General features: G+C 42.8%; 1 protein-coding gene across 2 annotated transcripts in view; it reads left to right on the top strand.

Annotated features, from left to right (window-relative positions):
* The first annotated feature begins 3,294 nt into the window (after positions 1-3,294).
* Positions 3,295-13,983, top strand: part of TASP1 (taspase 1) — a 70,832-nt gene continuing 60,143 nt past the window's right edge. Inside the window, exon 1 of one of the 2 annotated variants that reach the window (XM_081906427.1) lies at positions 3,295-3,454. The gene's annotated coding sequence lies outside the window, so the exon portion shown is untranslated. Of the gene's footprint in view, positions 3,455-13,793; positions 13,950-13,983 lie in introns of those variants that run through there. The other variant, XM_081906426.1, reaches the window with a different exon arrangement.

Consider the following 13,983-nt stretch of genomic DNA (forward strand, 5'->3'; position numbering starts at 1 on the left):
GGAATCTGTTACAGATTTTCAAGAGTTCATTCCTGGTGCTCATCCCGAGCAGATTTTGGAGAGCACAAGTTCCTCCCAACTTTCTCCATTACCGGAATGGCAATGCTTGTTCTTATCCTCAGGCTACAAGTGTCAAAGGGAAAGAAGAAGAAGAGTTTGGATTTGTTATCCCGCCTTTCACTCCCCTTCAGGAGTCTCAAAGTGGCTAACAATCTCCTTTCCCTTCCTCCCCCACAACAAACACTCTGTGAGGTGAGTGGGGCTGAGAGACTTCAAAGAAGTGTGACTGGCCCAAGGTCACCCAGCAGCTGCATGTGGAGGAGCGGAGACGCGAACCCGGTTCCCCAGATTACGAGACTACCGCTCTTAACCACTATACCACACTGGAAAGTGAAGGTGTGTAGCAGAGAATGCTTCAAAGCAATTTGTGGTTAGGGATAATTTGCATTTAGAAAGAATTAAAGGGGCAGGGCCTCATTCTCCTGCCCTTAGTGATGCTACCAGGTAGAAAAGAGCTATTATCCTTGCTTTCCTATAGAGGCCCAGCTCACACTTCCAAGACTACTGCTCGTGTATATACAGGTAAGCTGTTGTGCTACATTATTGTTAATGAAAAATGGCAGAGTTACTAGCACTCATGTTTTCTTCAATACCTAACTTCTTGCTCTAACATTGCCCAGTTGGACATCTCAACTGGAGCTGAATTCTTCTGTCCATGGTACAGTATATCTCTTTTGGCATGTTCGGAATGGTGTGGGGAGTGTAGGCAGGGCAAATAGCCATATATGACATGATTTGGTTTCAAGTGTGCTCTGAAATCACACCTTTTACAGCTCACAGTGGAGTGCTTGGAAGATTTCATTTTAAAAAGCATTGGCTTATGGAAACTCCTGGGCAAGGTTTAATCATTTGTATCTGAAATACGAGCATGTTGGAGCAGCCACAGATATTTGGACTTGGCTAACTTAGAATTTATTTGGAACATTTTCATGGCAAAGCTATTGGAAGAAACTTTATTCTGAGGAAATGCATAAAACACACTTGATTTACATTCCATGCACCGTAAAAAGTCCTTGTCCTCATGGGAATTTGAAGAGTTCAATCTGCCTTGCACTGTTGGTTTTTGCCACTTCTCTCTTCTTTTTTCTGCATTACACATATAGTTGAGGTGCTTTTAAAAGAATAAAGCAATTAACAATAGAATAAGAGTTCAAATGATCCGTAACAATTTACTACACAGCAGGAGTTAAGAAAAGCAATATTCTTGAAAGACCTGCTAAAATAAAGCCATCTTTGCTTTACTAGTGAACAGTGATTGGGCCAGGCTTAGGTGTTCTATATTTTGGGTAAAACAACCCCAAATGCTTAATCTTTAGTACTCATCCACCAAATGGCAGTCATAAATGCTCCCTTCACAGTAACCATTTTGTTATAGCACCCACAGTGCACTCTGAAGATTTCAAAAAGTTTGACAACAACTGATGGCAGGTATAGTTATCAGGTGGATTTCAGAAGCCTATACACTCCGAGGAAACTTTGCAATAATACCAGGAAGCAGCAGGAGTCAGGAAAAAGTCATTTGCGAACAACCAATCAAGAACTCTGCATAGCAGCTAGGATTTCCTAACATAGGTAATGCTAAGGTTTCCACTAGTTCCTACTGAGCTATAGAAGGAGCCACACCCAGAGGGGAGAGTTTTTATTGCAGGCATAACATGTCTCTCAGAAACAGGCCCCCACCCCACCCCCTACAGCTGAATGCTAGAAAAGAGTCTCTGAGATGGGAATGAAATTCTTTGGCATCCTCAGCTAGGCAAAGTGGTTATTGAAATATTCTGCTCCCAGGCCATTTGGGGCTTTGGAGGTCAAAAACGGCAACTTTCTCATCTGGGTGGTTGTCTTCGTTTTGTGTTTAGTCTCTATTAACATGGGGTCATGAAGAGTCGGACACAACTAAATGACTAAACAACAACAACAAACCTTAAAGGAGATCAGGAGAAATTAGTAAAAGCAATTTGTAACCTGGTGTCAAATCACTGCAAGAGGCAGTCTACAGCAGTTTTGCTCATCTCTAGAGCTGGAGGACTTGTGAGCAGCCTATTTTGGACTGGTTATTGTTTTTGTGTGTATTTGGAGATTTGATTCCTTCAAATTGAAGGCAGGTATGTTGGGTTTGGGGGATATGGGTGGCACTGTGGTCTAAACCACTGAGCCTAGGGCTTGCTGATCAGAAGGTCGGCGGTTCAAATCCCTACGATGGGGTGAGCTCCTGTTGCTCAGTCCCAGCTCCTGCCAACTTGCAGTTTGAAAGCACAAAGTGCAAGTAGATAAATGGGTACCGCTCCGGCGGGAAGGTAAACGGCGTTCCCATGTGCTACTCTGGTTTCACCAGAAGTGGCTTAGTCATGCTGGCCACATGACCCGGAAGCTGTACGCCGGCTCCCTCGGCCTGTAAAGTGAGATGAGCTTCGCAACCCCAGAGTCATTCACGACTGGACTTAACTGTCAGGGGTCCTTTACCTTTAGTATGTTGGGTTTGGGGTTCACTCCACTGAGGTTAAGGATCCTCGTATCAACATTATAGGGGGGGGGCTGTTCAAGTTTGGTTCACCCACTTTAAAGAGCATCTTCATCCCTGTAGTAAATTAGATAGATTTGGAAGAGAACTGTTTAGCACAAAGAAGCAGCAAATTGGTTTTAAAATTGCCCTGTTATTATTAGTCTGGTATAAATATGCTTATTCCAACAGAAAATCAAAAGTTGCCAGTTGTGCTTTGAACTGTCACAGGGGAAATAAAGTTTGGGAGAAGGATGATGTGCTACCTCTCTCTCTACTTCTGTTTCTCTCTGTACTGGGCCTGTTAATTAATCCCCCTAGGTATGTGGATGTGGGGGGGGTTTTGGTATTATTTTAAATCATTCCAAAATTCAGCCAACTTTCATTCTCTGTGCGTGCTTATTCTATCCTCACTTTATATGGACAGCTTGTGATTGTTTATAAAGTTCTGTTTTTGCTCACATGTTGCCAACTGAATAGATTCTTGGGTTGTATCTACATGACAGTCTCTTCTTCCCCTCTCCCCAGAGGCCCAAAGAACTACGTAAGTGATCTTGTTGGGTTTAATGCTCTCTAAAGATATCTCAGCATATCACCTGTGTCTTACATCACAATGATCTAATGTCAGTTTGCAGTATGGATACACCCATTGTGATGTGACACATTGAACAGCATCCCAGGAGGTCTGATTTAGTGCAAGGAGACCAAGTAGCAGGTGGGAAGGAAAGTGGTTCTCAGGCCATTTGGACTCAGGAACTGTTGTCTTCCATAGATGGGAGATCTGCTGTTCTTCATATTCCTTGTTATTCTTCAGGAGCTATGTTTACAACCTCAAAGTCCTATCAACCCTGACTTAGATGAGATTTGTGGTCATCAGGTCAACAAAGATTCAGCATGGTAGGTAACATTTGATTGAACATGTACCCCCACACAGACCTTCATCCCCAACCATAAAGAGGAAGATTCTTGTTTCTTTGTTAAGTCAGGAAACAGAGAAAAGTAGTGGCTACATAGCACTATTAATGAATTTGTTTAAAGCTCAGTAAAAAGTAACCCTGTGCGTGCGCGCATTTAAAAGGTGAATTAGTATCAAGCCATTTCCAAGGTTGGCAGCCATAGTGATGATTGCTGAATGTGTAAGTCAGGCACTTAAAGATCTTATGTTACAGGTTGGAACCACAAGAGGTTTTGATTTATTTAATAACACAAAGAAAAAGATCAGACGAGCAGAGATAAACAGGCACGCATGTTTTTTATTATTTCTGCCCTCCAGAATTAAATTTATTATTTCCAATCAACAGCGACAGTTGGTTTTTATTCCCTTTCATATTCCTGTAGCCTCCAAAAATAACATAGCTAAGCCATGCTGACACATAGTTTAAATAAACAGTGCTATTGAAGATTTTTTTTCTTTAAAAAACAAAACAAGAAAACGAGCAGCTGTAAATGTTACAGTACCTGTCAACCTGAATTTTATCTTTAGTTATAGTTTTACTTTAAATTACTATAATTGTGTTTTATGTTCACTTTAAATGTTCACACTTCATTTAATTATTATTATTTAATACTTATTATGTAACTGTGATTGTAATCCGAATGCCTACTATAACAGCCGAATGGTTTTCAAAAGATTTGATAATATGGTAAGTTGAACTTAAACCCTTTGTCCTAATAAACTCTTGTGTGTTGATGTTTCCCTATGGAGCCAAAAGACCGTAAGAGAAATTTGTCAATGGACAGATGCCAACCATACATGTAGTTGTCTCATTGTTGATGGAATATACTCTATTTTTCGCTCTATAGGATGCACCCAACCATAGGACGCACCTTGTTTTAGAGGGGGAGAACAAGAAAAAAAAATCTCAACCTCTCTGCTCAGCGCCCCTTCAGCGAAGCGGCAGGAGAAACGGAGCCCCTTCCATTTCTCCTCCCGCTTCGCTGAAGGGGCACTGCGCAGAGAGGGAAAACTGTGCGGCGGCTCTCCAGTGAAGCCAGGCGAGCGAGAGGGATCTCAACCTGACCTTCCTAACAGGGTTGTTGTGGGGAAGAAATGAAGAGCGAGAGAACCAGACAGGCCACCTTGAGCTCCTTCGAGAAAGAGGCAGGATATAAATGCAAATAAAGAGACTACAGGCGCAAAGGGGATGGGAATCTGGCAAAGTGATCTGTGCAGGGGCATCACATGGGTGGACCCCATGTGAGGTCGATTTCCCTACTAAGTACAGTGATACCTCGGGTTACAGACACTTCAGGTTACAGACGCTTCAGGTTACAGACTCCGCTAACCCAGAAATAGTACCTCGGGTTAAGAACTTTGCTTCAGGATGAGAACAGAAATTGTGCGGCGGCAGCGGGAGGCCCCATTAGCTAAAGTGGTACCTCAGGTTAAGAACAGTTTCAGGTTAAGAACGGACCTCCAGAATGAATTAAGTTCTTAACCCGAGGTACCACTGTACAGAAGTTAGTCTACTAAGTACCATCCATTATCAGGAAATATATGAGCTGCGTCTTTGGCCTCTTCCCTCTTGTGCTTTGACTGAGCTAGGAGAAGAATATAATAGTCACCCAAAACTTTGCCCCCAAACTATTGTACTGTAGAAGGCCCCCAAGCCCTCCATTGATTTTTGCTTTTCTTTCAGGAATTGTGCTGGTATATCCATTTCGTATGTTATCTGAAATATACTCAGAGTTGAAAGTGGATTTCATGCTCTTTATTCAGCTCATAGTGGTGAGGAGGAATGAAAGTTCCCCCAAAGTATCTGCTTTATATACATTATTTACACAATGGGCTGCACGTGATTGACCTACAAGAGAATTCCGGAATTAGCCAATCAGGTTGTGGATTCACTTCCATCTGAAGCTGGATTGGGTGGCTCCTGCAGACCAATCATACTGCTGTTCTAGGACCAATCAGACTGCTGCATTCTGAATCCTATTGTTCTAGGACCAATCAGACTGCTGCATTTTGGATCCTATTCAACTCAGTACATAACACTATCTGTATGCAATGAGCAGGGTATACAGCAGGAGTTGAAAATGTGCAGTCTTCCAAACGTTTTGGGACTCCAACTCCCATCAGCCCCAGTCAGCATAGCCAATGGCCACGGGTGATCAACGGAGGCCAGCAACATCTGGAGAGCCACAAGTTCCCCATCCCTGTTGCAAGGGCTAGTCACAGCATCTCCCTTCCTACTCCTACACATTTCCAAAACCAAGAATCATCTCATGGGCATGCTGAAAATCAGAGGGCGGCTTGGCGTACCTGTATCTGATGCATGAGACCACAAATCCTTCCCTCACCACGGCTCTCTTGAGGGGAGGTGATTTGTGGGGGCATTCTCAGCAACAAATATAGTAGCATGAAAACTGAGCGCTGGACTGTCAGACGTCCTGCGGTTAGAAGTTTCCTACACACAGCCGTTCTTGCTAATGTCAGTGGGTGGAAATAAAGGAGAACTCCAGCCTCAAGCATTTTCATCTCTCCCCCCCCCCCTTTTCTGGCTTGGCCCTAGTACAGAGCTAGAGTTGCGAAAGCAAGGGGCAGAGCAAGATCACATTTTACATTGCCATGCTGTGGTTCGTGCACTGGAAGGACTAGCGAGTGGGTGTTAAGACAACTGGGAGCTATAAAGAATGCGATTCTGGCTGATCCAGGGGAGCAGGCTGAAACGTTTTGGTCATGTTGAGAAGGCGACTAGCTGAAGAAAGCATTTTGTGCTGGCAGGATATCAGGCAAGGGACCCTTTCATGTAGAGAAGGAGCAGCTCTGAACAGACATGTCCTCCAGACCTTTTAAAGCTGCTGGAAAGGATCAAATTTTTTGCTTTTGATAACAAGTGAGGGACGACTCCTCTGCCTGCCCCCGCTGAGCTGCAATTGCTGGTTTTGTTCTCTTCGTTTCATTGTCTTTCTAGCCTGCCCTGTCTCCAGTGAGTTCCAATTTAAAATGAATGCAAAAAGTATCCAACAAAATTTGACGGAGCTAAACCATATGTTTAACAAAAACACCTCAACCTCACACTCATCCCAAGGCCAGCCAAGTATGGCCGCACCAGCACCCCTTATGTTATTTCTCATTGTTTGACGTAGAACCCCTATCTTCAAACATCCTGTATATGCAAGGAGGTGATCAACCTATGTCTGCGTCATAGCATCTTTGGACTGAAGATGGAGGCTCACAGGATTTAGTGCTCCTCCGCAGAAATATAAGAAATGAATTCTTTACTCATAGACAACGAGCATGCCAAGGAGATGGAAGGGCTAGATCCTGTCTCTTTCAGAGGTAGTTTCCCAAGGTGAGATTGTTTTTGTATGGAAGAACAAGTTTTTGTATGGAGTTATTTCTACTCCCTCCAGCTCTTCACATCTGCACAGCTTCAATTCATTTTGGTCTGTGCGCACACCAGAGGATGTTGACCTGACAGGGATTATCTCAACCCTATGCAAAAGCCATGTGGCTAAGGACAAATTAGGAACTACAGTGGTACCTCGGGTTACATATGCTTCAGGTTACAGACTCCGCTAACCCAGAAATAGTACCTCGGGTGAAGAACTTTGCTTCAGATGAGAACAGAAATCGTGCCTTGGCGGCGTGGCGGCAGCAGGAGGCCCCATTAGCTAAAGTGGTGCTTCAGGTTAAGAACAGTTTCAGGTTAAGAACGGACCTCCGGAACGAATTAAGTACTTAACCCGAGGTACCACTGTACAGTCTATGTGAAGCTAGTTTGAGAGACAATGCATCGGACAGTGGTATATTGTAACAAAAGGATACACACACATTTTGGATAATATCATGTGGACACTTTAAAAACTCAGCCGCGTCTGCCTGCTCAGTCTGCTATTGATGGGCGACTTCAAGGCCTCTGCTCTCCTTGCTTATCTTTCCACAGGACTTGGACCTGGCAATTCTTCAAACAGAGGTCTGTCTTCTGTTAAGTAGCACATATGGCCATCGTAGACAGCTGTGCTGCTTAGAACACCACATTGTCGCAGCTACTTGTGAGCAAATGACTTAATGAGCTGATGCAGCAATGCCCTTCATAGGGCCTGTCCAAACATTTGAGGGGGCGACTGCGGAAAGTTTGCATTAGAGAAAGGCAACTGACCTTAATCACTCTGTAAAGGAACCCAGGAAAACAGTGCATATCACAAATAGGTCTTGAGATGAAGTGGGGGTTGTAGCAAGGACATACCTCTCTTTCTCTCTCTGACACACGCAAGCAGCAGACAGACATTATGTCCTCTTTTTCCAGGACGCACCCTCTTTTTCATGGGTAGAGTCGTCATAGCGATCCATAGTTAAAAGCAGAAGTCGGAAAATGTGTCCTCTTCAAAATATGGCAACCGTATCCGACCAATTTTTTGCTATAGTCATTTGATTCCACCTCTTACAAGTACTATGGCCACCACAATAGCTGTAGTAATGTATTCCAGAACAAAGAAGAAAAGTTGACGAGAATAATTTTCTTCATAGAATCATTGCCAGGGTGGGAAATAAATGTAATAAATGGGTAATGAAACCCCTGGTAATTAATGTAGACCCCTAAAATAAGACACTATGGAGCCATACTGTCACTTCCTTGACCAAATGCTGAAGGTGATATTGATAAGCTGTTGTAATAAACAAAAACCTGTCCTTATTCCCTTATGGGGAACACAAGAGCCCTTATAGAGTCCTTTGTAGATTCTCCATCAGTCGGAGAAAATAACAGAGGCCAACCAGAGAATATTGAGAAGCAAAGCAGCTCGTAAGCCTGATCTTGATTGAACTGTTGCAACAGGGTGCTCCCCTCACACACAGGAAAGGAGGAGGACCCTGAACAAAGTTGTGCCCACCCTTATATAGACATTTTAAATTGCCCACCCTGGAGTCCAAGACCACCCCCAGAAACATCATACATACATCACAGAAAGGGGTGTAGCTCAAGACCACCCCCTAGATACATCATACCTACATCACAGAAAGGGCAGTCTACAACATAAATCTGAGTATGCTGTTTATCTCCTGTCTGGCAGATTACCTGTTAATGGTTTATTGATTGGATACCCTGGGGAGCCTGGCCAGTCTTTTGTAATGATAAATACTTAGCTCCTGAGCCAGGTCACAGGCTCACCCTATTCATACATAGACATACCCTTAAGACAGGATTTGTGAAGGAAAAGACAATGGGGAGGCGTTTCCATTTTCCTTCAACCTTGCAGACCTTTGGTCAGTTTGGGAGTCAAAATGGTTTCAGGGCTGTTTTCCTGTGCTGCTTCAGACATGTAGTTTATATATTTAAGTACATGTTTGCTTGGTACATTTATGAACATATATAAAAGACCTTACATTTTTTATTTCACTGTATTTGCTAAGGGTTCCTGGAACTGAAGCTTTGTGCCAGGTAAACCTTGGTTCCTAGGAATCCTTAGGGTGGGATGTGATTTAAATGTATGTTGTGTGTGCAGCTAACTAAAGCAAGAAATAGTCAAAGGAGATAATGCTGTAAGAATAAATGACTTCACCTACCCTCACATTGGCTTGAGATACACACACGCACACACACGCACGCACACACACACACACTCCAGCCCTGCCTAGTGGTATTATATCCATAAAGCATTATTGGATGTTAGGCTGTGGCTGAGAGAGAAGCATAAAACAAACTTGCACTGCTCTCTACTGCTGTTATCACCATGCTGGAGGTTGAGGAGGGTCAGGTGAGTGGGGGGCGGGGAGTGAGAAATGTCCCTATTTTCATCTGAGGAATGTTGGATGGTATGACAAGTTTATCCAGTGAGGGAAAGTCCCCTTTCCCTTCTTTTGAAAAAGGAAGGAGTAATTGGCAAAAATGTATAAATCAAAATCAAATAAGTGTTGGAAGTGCAAAGAGAAAGAAGGTACTTTCTATCACATGTGGTGGTCTTGTAAGGTTAAAGCTTACCGGGAGATGATATATAATGAATTGAAAAAGATGTTTAAAATAACATTTGTAAAAAACAACCCAGAAGCTTTCCTTTGGGAATTATAGGGGTAGAATTACCTAAACAATATCAAATCAAATTTTATTAAACGGTCACAGACCAGATTGACTCGTACAGCTAGTCAGCGAAACATAACACCGGAAAAAACAAAGGACAATTTCAATACAAATTAGGCCATAACAACAATTTAAAATTGGACAACATGAATAAAATTAAGTATTTGCCTTCGCCGGCATGTTGACATTGGAGAGCTCTTGTTTTCTGCGCCTGATAGCGGCTGCACAGAATTTAGCAACATTGATCGTGATTACAGGAACCTTATCTTCTACCAAGGCTCTCATACATTGAAGTTCTGATTCATTTTTAAGCTTTCGTAGAACTGGGGCAATAAAGGTCAGGCGTAAATCCTCGTAATAACTACAGTGCAGCAATACATGCAAACTTGTTTCCACTTCCGATGAGTCACATGGGCAAACACGTGACTCATATGGTTTGCCCTCATATCTGCCTAGCAGCAGGGCAGAGGGCAGAACGTTGAATCTGGCCAGGGTAAAGGAATGTCTGTACTTAGGTATTTGTAAATCAGCCAGATAGTTTGCAGGTGAGAACCCTCTCCCAAAGTCTCTAATTGTGGCGTGTTTATCCATTTTGCCCATATGACATTGCAGCTCTATGTCCCTGATGCGCTGGAGCACTTGACTTCTGGCTCTCTCATATCCTGCCGCTATCAAGATCTGCGGGGAGAATCCCAAGCTTCTTATCTTTTCAAACAGGGAAGCTTTCCAGGTAGAATGAAAGGTGTCTAAGAGTGTTAAGGGAGCCAAACCGGCCGGGAAAAAAATAAGTTTTAACCAGTAGTGTATCTTTAGAATCCACAAACGCGCGTTAACAGGTAGTTGTCCAACGTCTAAGCGGACAGCTATATTAGATACACAGGGAGGGATCCCCAATAAACATCGGTAGAATTTTGCTTGAAATGCCTCCATAGGCGCAAAATTTTTAAAACTGCAAACCTGGGATCCATAAGTGAGTTGTGGGAGTATTTTTGCAGCAAAAACCTGGGAGGCTGCCGGAACGTATTTTCCCCCTTTCCCGTGAAAGAATCTTGTAAGGGCTTTGTTGGCCCTTCCTGCGTTGGCAATGGCGTTTTTCATCTGTTGGTGCCACGAGACCCTTTCCTGAAAAGTTATTCCCAGGTATTTGAAAGTTGCTACCTGGTCAATAGGTTGACCATTAATTCTCCATTTGTGTTTCCTTCTTTTTTTTGAAAACACCATAATTTTTGATTTGCTGTAATTTATTGATAGTTGTTCCACTTGACAATGATCAGCAAGTGATCTCAAAAGCTTCCTCAAGCCAACGCAGGAAAAGGAGAGTAGGACTGCATCGTCCGCATACAGAAGCACCGGGAGGGGCATACCTGCCAGTTTGGGAGGGTGGGCATTTTCTTTCGCCATATTTACTGCTAGAGAGTTAATATAAAAATTAAATAGCATTGGCGCGAGGACACATCCTTGTTTAACCCCATAGTGTGTTTTAATTTCTTTAGTTAGATGGCCTGACCGATCGCATCTTATCCTCACCCTGGTGTTTTCGTATAGACCACGGATAAGGCGTAATAAGCGTTTATCTATGTTTGTAGCGCCAAGCTTTTCCCAGAGTCTATCCCTTGGTATTAGATCAAAGGCCGATTTGAAATCCACAAAAGCTGCATATAAAGACCCCCCTTTTCTAGAGTATTTGTCTGCCAGGTGTTGAAGGATAAGGGCCTGGTCTATAGTTGAACGCTTTGCTCTAAAACCAGCTTGAGCTTCTGATAGAATATGCTCTCTTTCCATCTACTCCACTAATTTGTCACATAAATGAGCAGCGTATAGTTTGCTGATAATACTTAATAGACTGATTGGTCTATAGTTAGCTGGCTCAGATCTGTTTCCTTTCTTGAATATTGGAATGATGATGGCTATTGGAATGATGATGGGTAGAATTACCTAAACAATATGGAAATTTAATCATGTACAGTGGCAAGAATGTTATTTGCCCCAAAATGGGAAGAAGTCCCGACGAGAGAAGAACGGATACAAAGACTTATGGACTATGCAGAAATGGCGAAACTTACCAGAAGAATAAGAAATCAAGATAACAAAGGTTTTTTTTTATATAAAAGAATGGAAATGGTTTATTGAATATTTATAAATGTTGCAGGAAAATCCGAGGGCTCCCTTGGACAAAACAAAGACACCAACCAGGATAACTTGGAGCAAAACAGCAGCCTGTAGGCTTGGCCTTTATTGAACTGTTGCAACAGGGTATTCCCCTCACTTGCAGGAGAAAGGAAAGACCCAGAAGAATAGTGTGCAAGGTCTTATAAAAACTTTTGAAATTCCCCTCCTCTAGATCAAGCCCACCCCCAGAAACATCATGCATACATTACAGAAAGGAGGGGTTGTGGGAGGCATACATTACAGAAAGGAGGGGCTGAGGGAGGAGTTGGTGGTAACTTGAGTGTCTTGTCACCTGGCTGGTTCCTCCTTTCCCCCTCCCCTTCCAGGAATTTCTAGGAGACAAAGGGGATTTTGCAGTTTCCTGCCCCCTGAGGGAAGATCTGATCAGTGTCCTTTGTTTGAATCCACTCCCATATGCAGGTTCTTTGTGATCTTGATTGTCTTCTGTCTGGGATCATCAGGGTTGGCATGGGCAGGGCTCCAGTGTATGTGCTGAGACAGTGAAGGGATTATGGCTGACCAGGACTGTCACCCCCCTTTGTTAGTTCTTGTCATATGGAGTAAAAATAAAATGGAACAGTGCAAATCCAATGTATGGTTGACTTTCTATGAATTTATAACAGAAATGTGGCGTATGTAGTGTGTGAGTGTGAAGTTTATACAAACAGAATGATTGGGGTGGGGGGGTTCCTGCTACATAAACAAATTGTAAACAGATAAGGACATTGGCCGGATTATTGTAATAACCTGCAGTTTCATAAGAGTATATAATTAAAGTAGATGAATAAAAGAATAAGTTAAGATAATTTAGAATATACAGGAAATGATAAAACATAAATTTAAGGAACCACAGAAAGAGGAGGAAGTCGAGTTTTGCAATGTTAAAATGACTGTAAAACTATTGAAATGTAACTGAAAATCATAAATAAAAATAAAAAAGGAAAAGGAAGGAATGTTTGTTCCAGAGCCTGCTCAAAAATATATATATTCAGGAAAGGCCTGCTGCTCTCACACAGGCATGCTTTATGCGGATGCGGGACAGGGCCTTCTCAGTGGTGGCTGCTCCCAGACTCTGGAACTCCAGAGTTCCAACAGGTTTTTGGGAACTGGCTGCTTTTTTTAACGGTAATTATTTGTATGTTTTAAAACAGATTTTATACAGTATGTGTAAGGAAAACACTGGGGCCTAATTTGAAAAGAATGTTTGGTGTTTGGTGGGTGGGACTTGTGTGTTTTGCCTTGGAATCAGCCTCTCCCTTCAGTGTGAGTTCTGTTAAGTTCATTTGAGAAGGTAATTTAAAAGAGACCAACTGCCTCCACGTTTCTTGCCTCATGTTATTGTATTTAGTTTCTCCCATTATGTTATTTTGTCACAGTTTTCTTCATTATTTATATTATTAATTGAATATATATACCATCCTATACCCAAAGGTTTCAAGGCGGTTCACAGAACAAACCCAAAATATAAAACTGCAAAATATATAATCAACATGGAAAACAACCTAATAACCCCCCCAATAAAACCCCACATTTTAAAAGGGCATATGATTAAAGCTTAAGTTTACATTTACGTGAGCCACTTATTATCTCAAAGAAAAAGAAACTCAGCTGAAATGGAATATCCTAAACTTGGGTGAGTGAGGAGATATTCCCAGTTTGCCAGGAGGATTTATTTTGTTAATCGCGCCTTTTTTTAAGGAATCGCTTTTTTTAAGGAAAAAACCCCCACGACTTAAAAACAATTAAAAACTATACACATACTGTTGTGAAAGGGGGCCTTTCACAACAGTATGTGTATAGTTTTTAATTGTTTTTAAGTCGTGGGGGTTTTTTCCTTAAAAAAAGCGATTCTTGTTTTTATTTGCAAACAGCCTTGAGACCTGAAAGGCGAGATATAAATATATATATAACAAGATGCCCACTACCATCTTGTTAAACTAACGTCGATTTCTCTCCAGCAGCACTTCCGCCACTCTTGGCCCCGCATATGGTGGACGCACTGTAGCAGGAACCGGAAGTCAGGCGACGCCGAAAGAAAGCCTCACTTGTCGGGCTTTCTCTTCCAACCCCCAACCGCCGCATCTCTTAGCGCTTCCCCTTCTCGCCGAGGCACAAGCGCCCGGCTGACGACAAACATGCGGCGGCGCGGGTGCGCATGCGCGCGCCGGGGAGAGAACCGCAAGCCCGCGCTAACGGGCGGGCGGGTGAGTGATTGAGTGTGTGAGTGAGTGTTCCCAA

Source organism: Podarcis melisellensis, assembly GCF_964234715.1.
Source record: "Podarcis melisellensis genome assembly, chromosome: 3".
NCBI lineage: Eukaryota > Metazoa > Chordata > Lepidosauria > Squamata > Lacertidae > Podarcis > Podarcis melisellensis.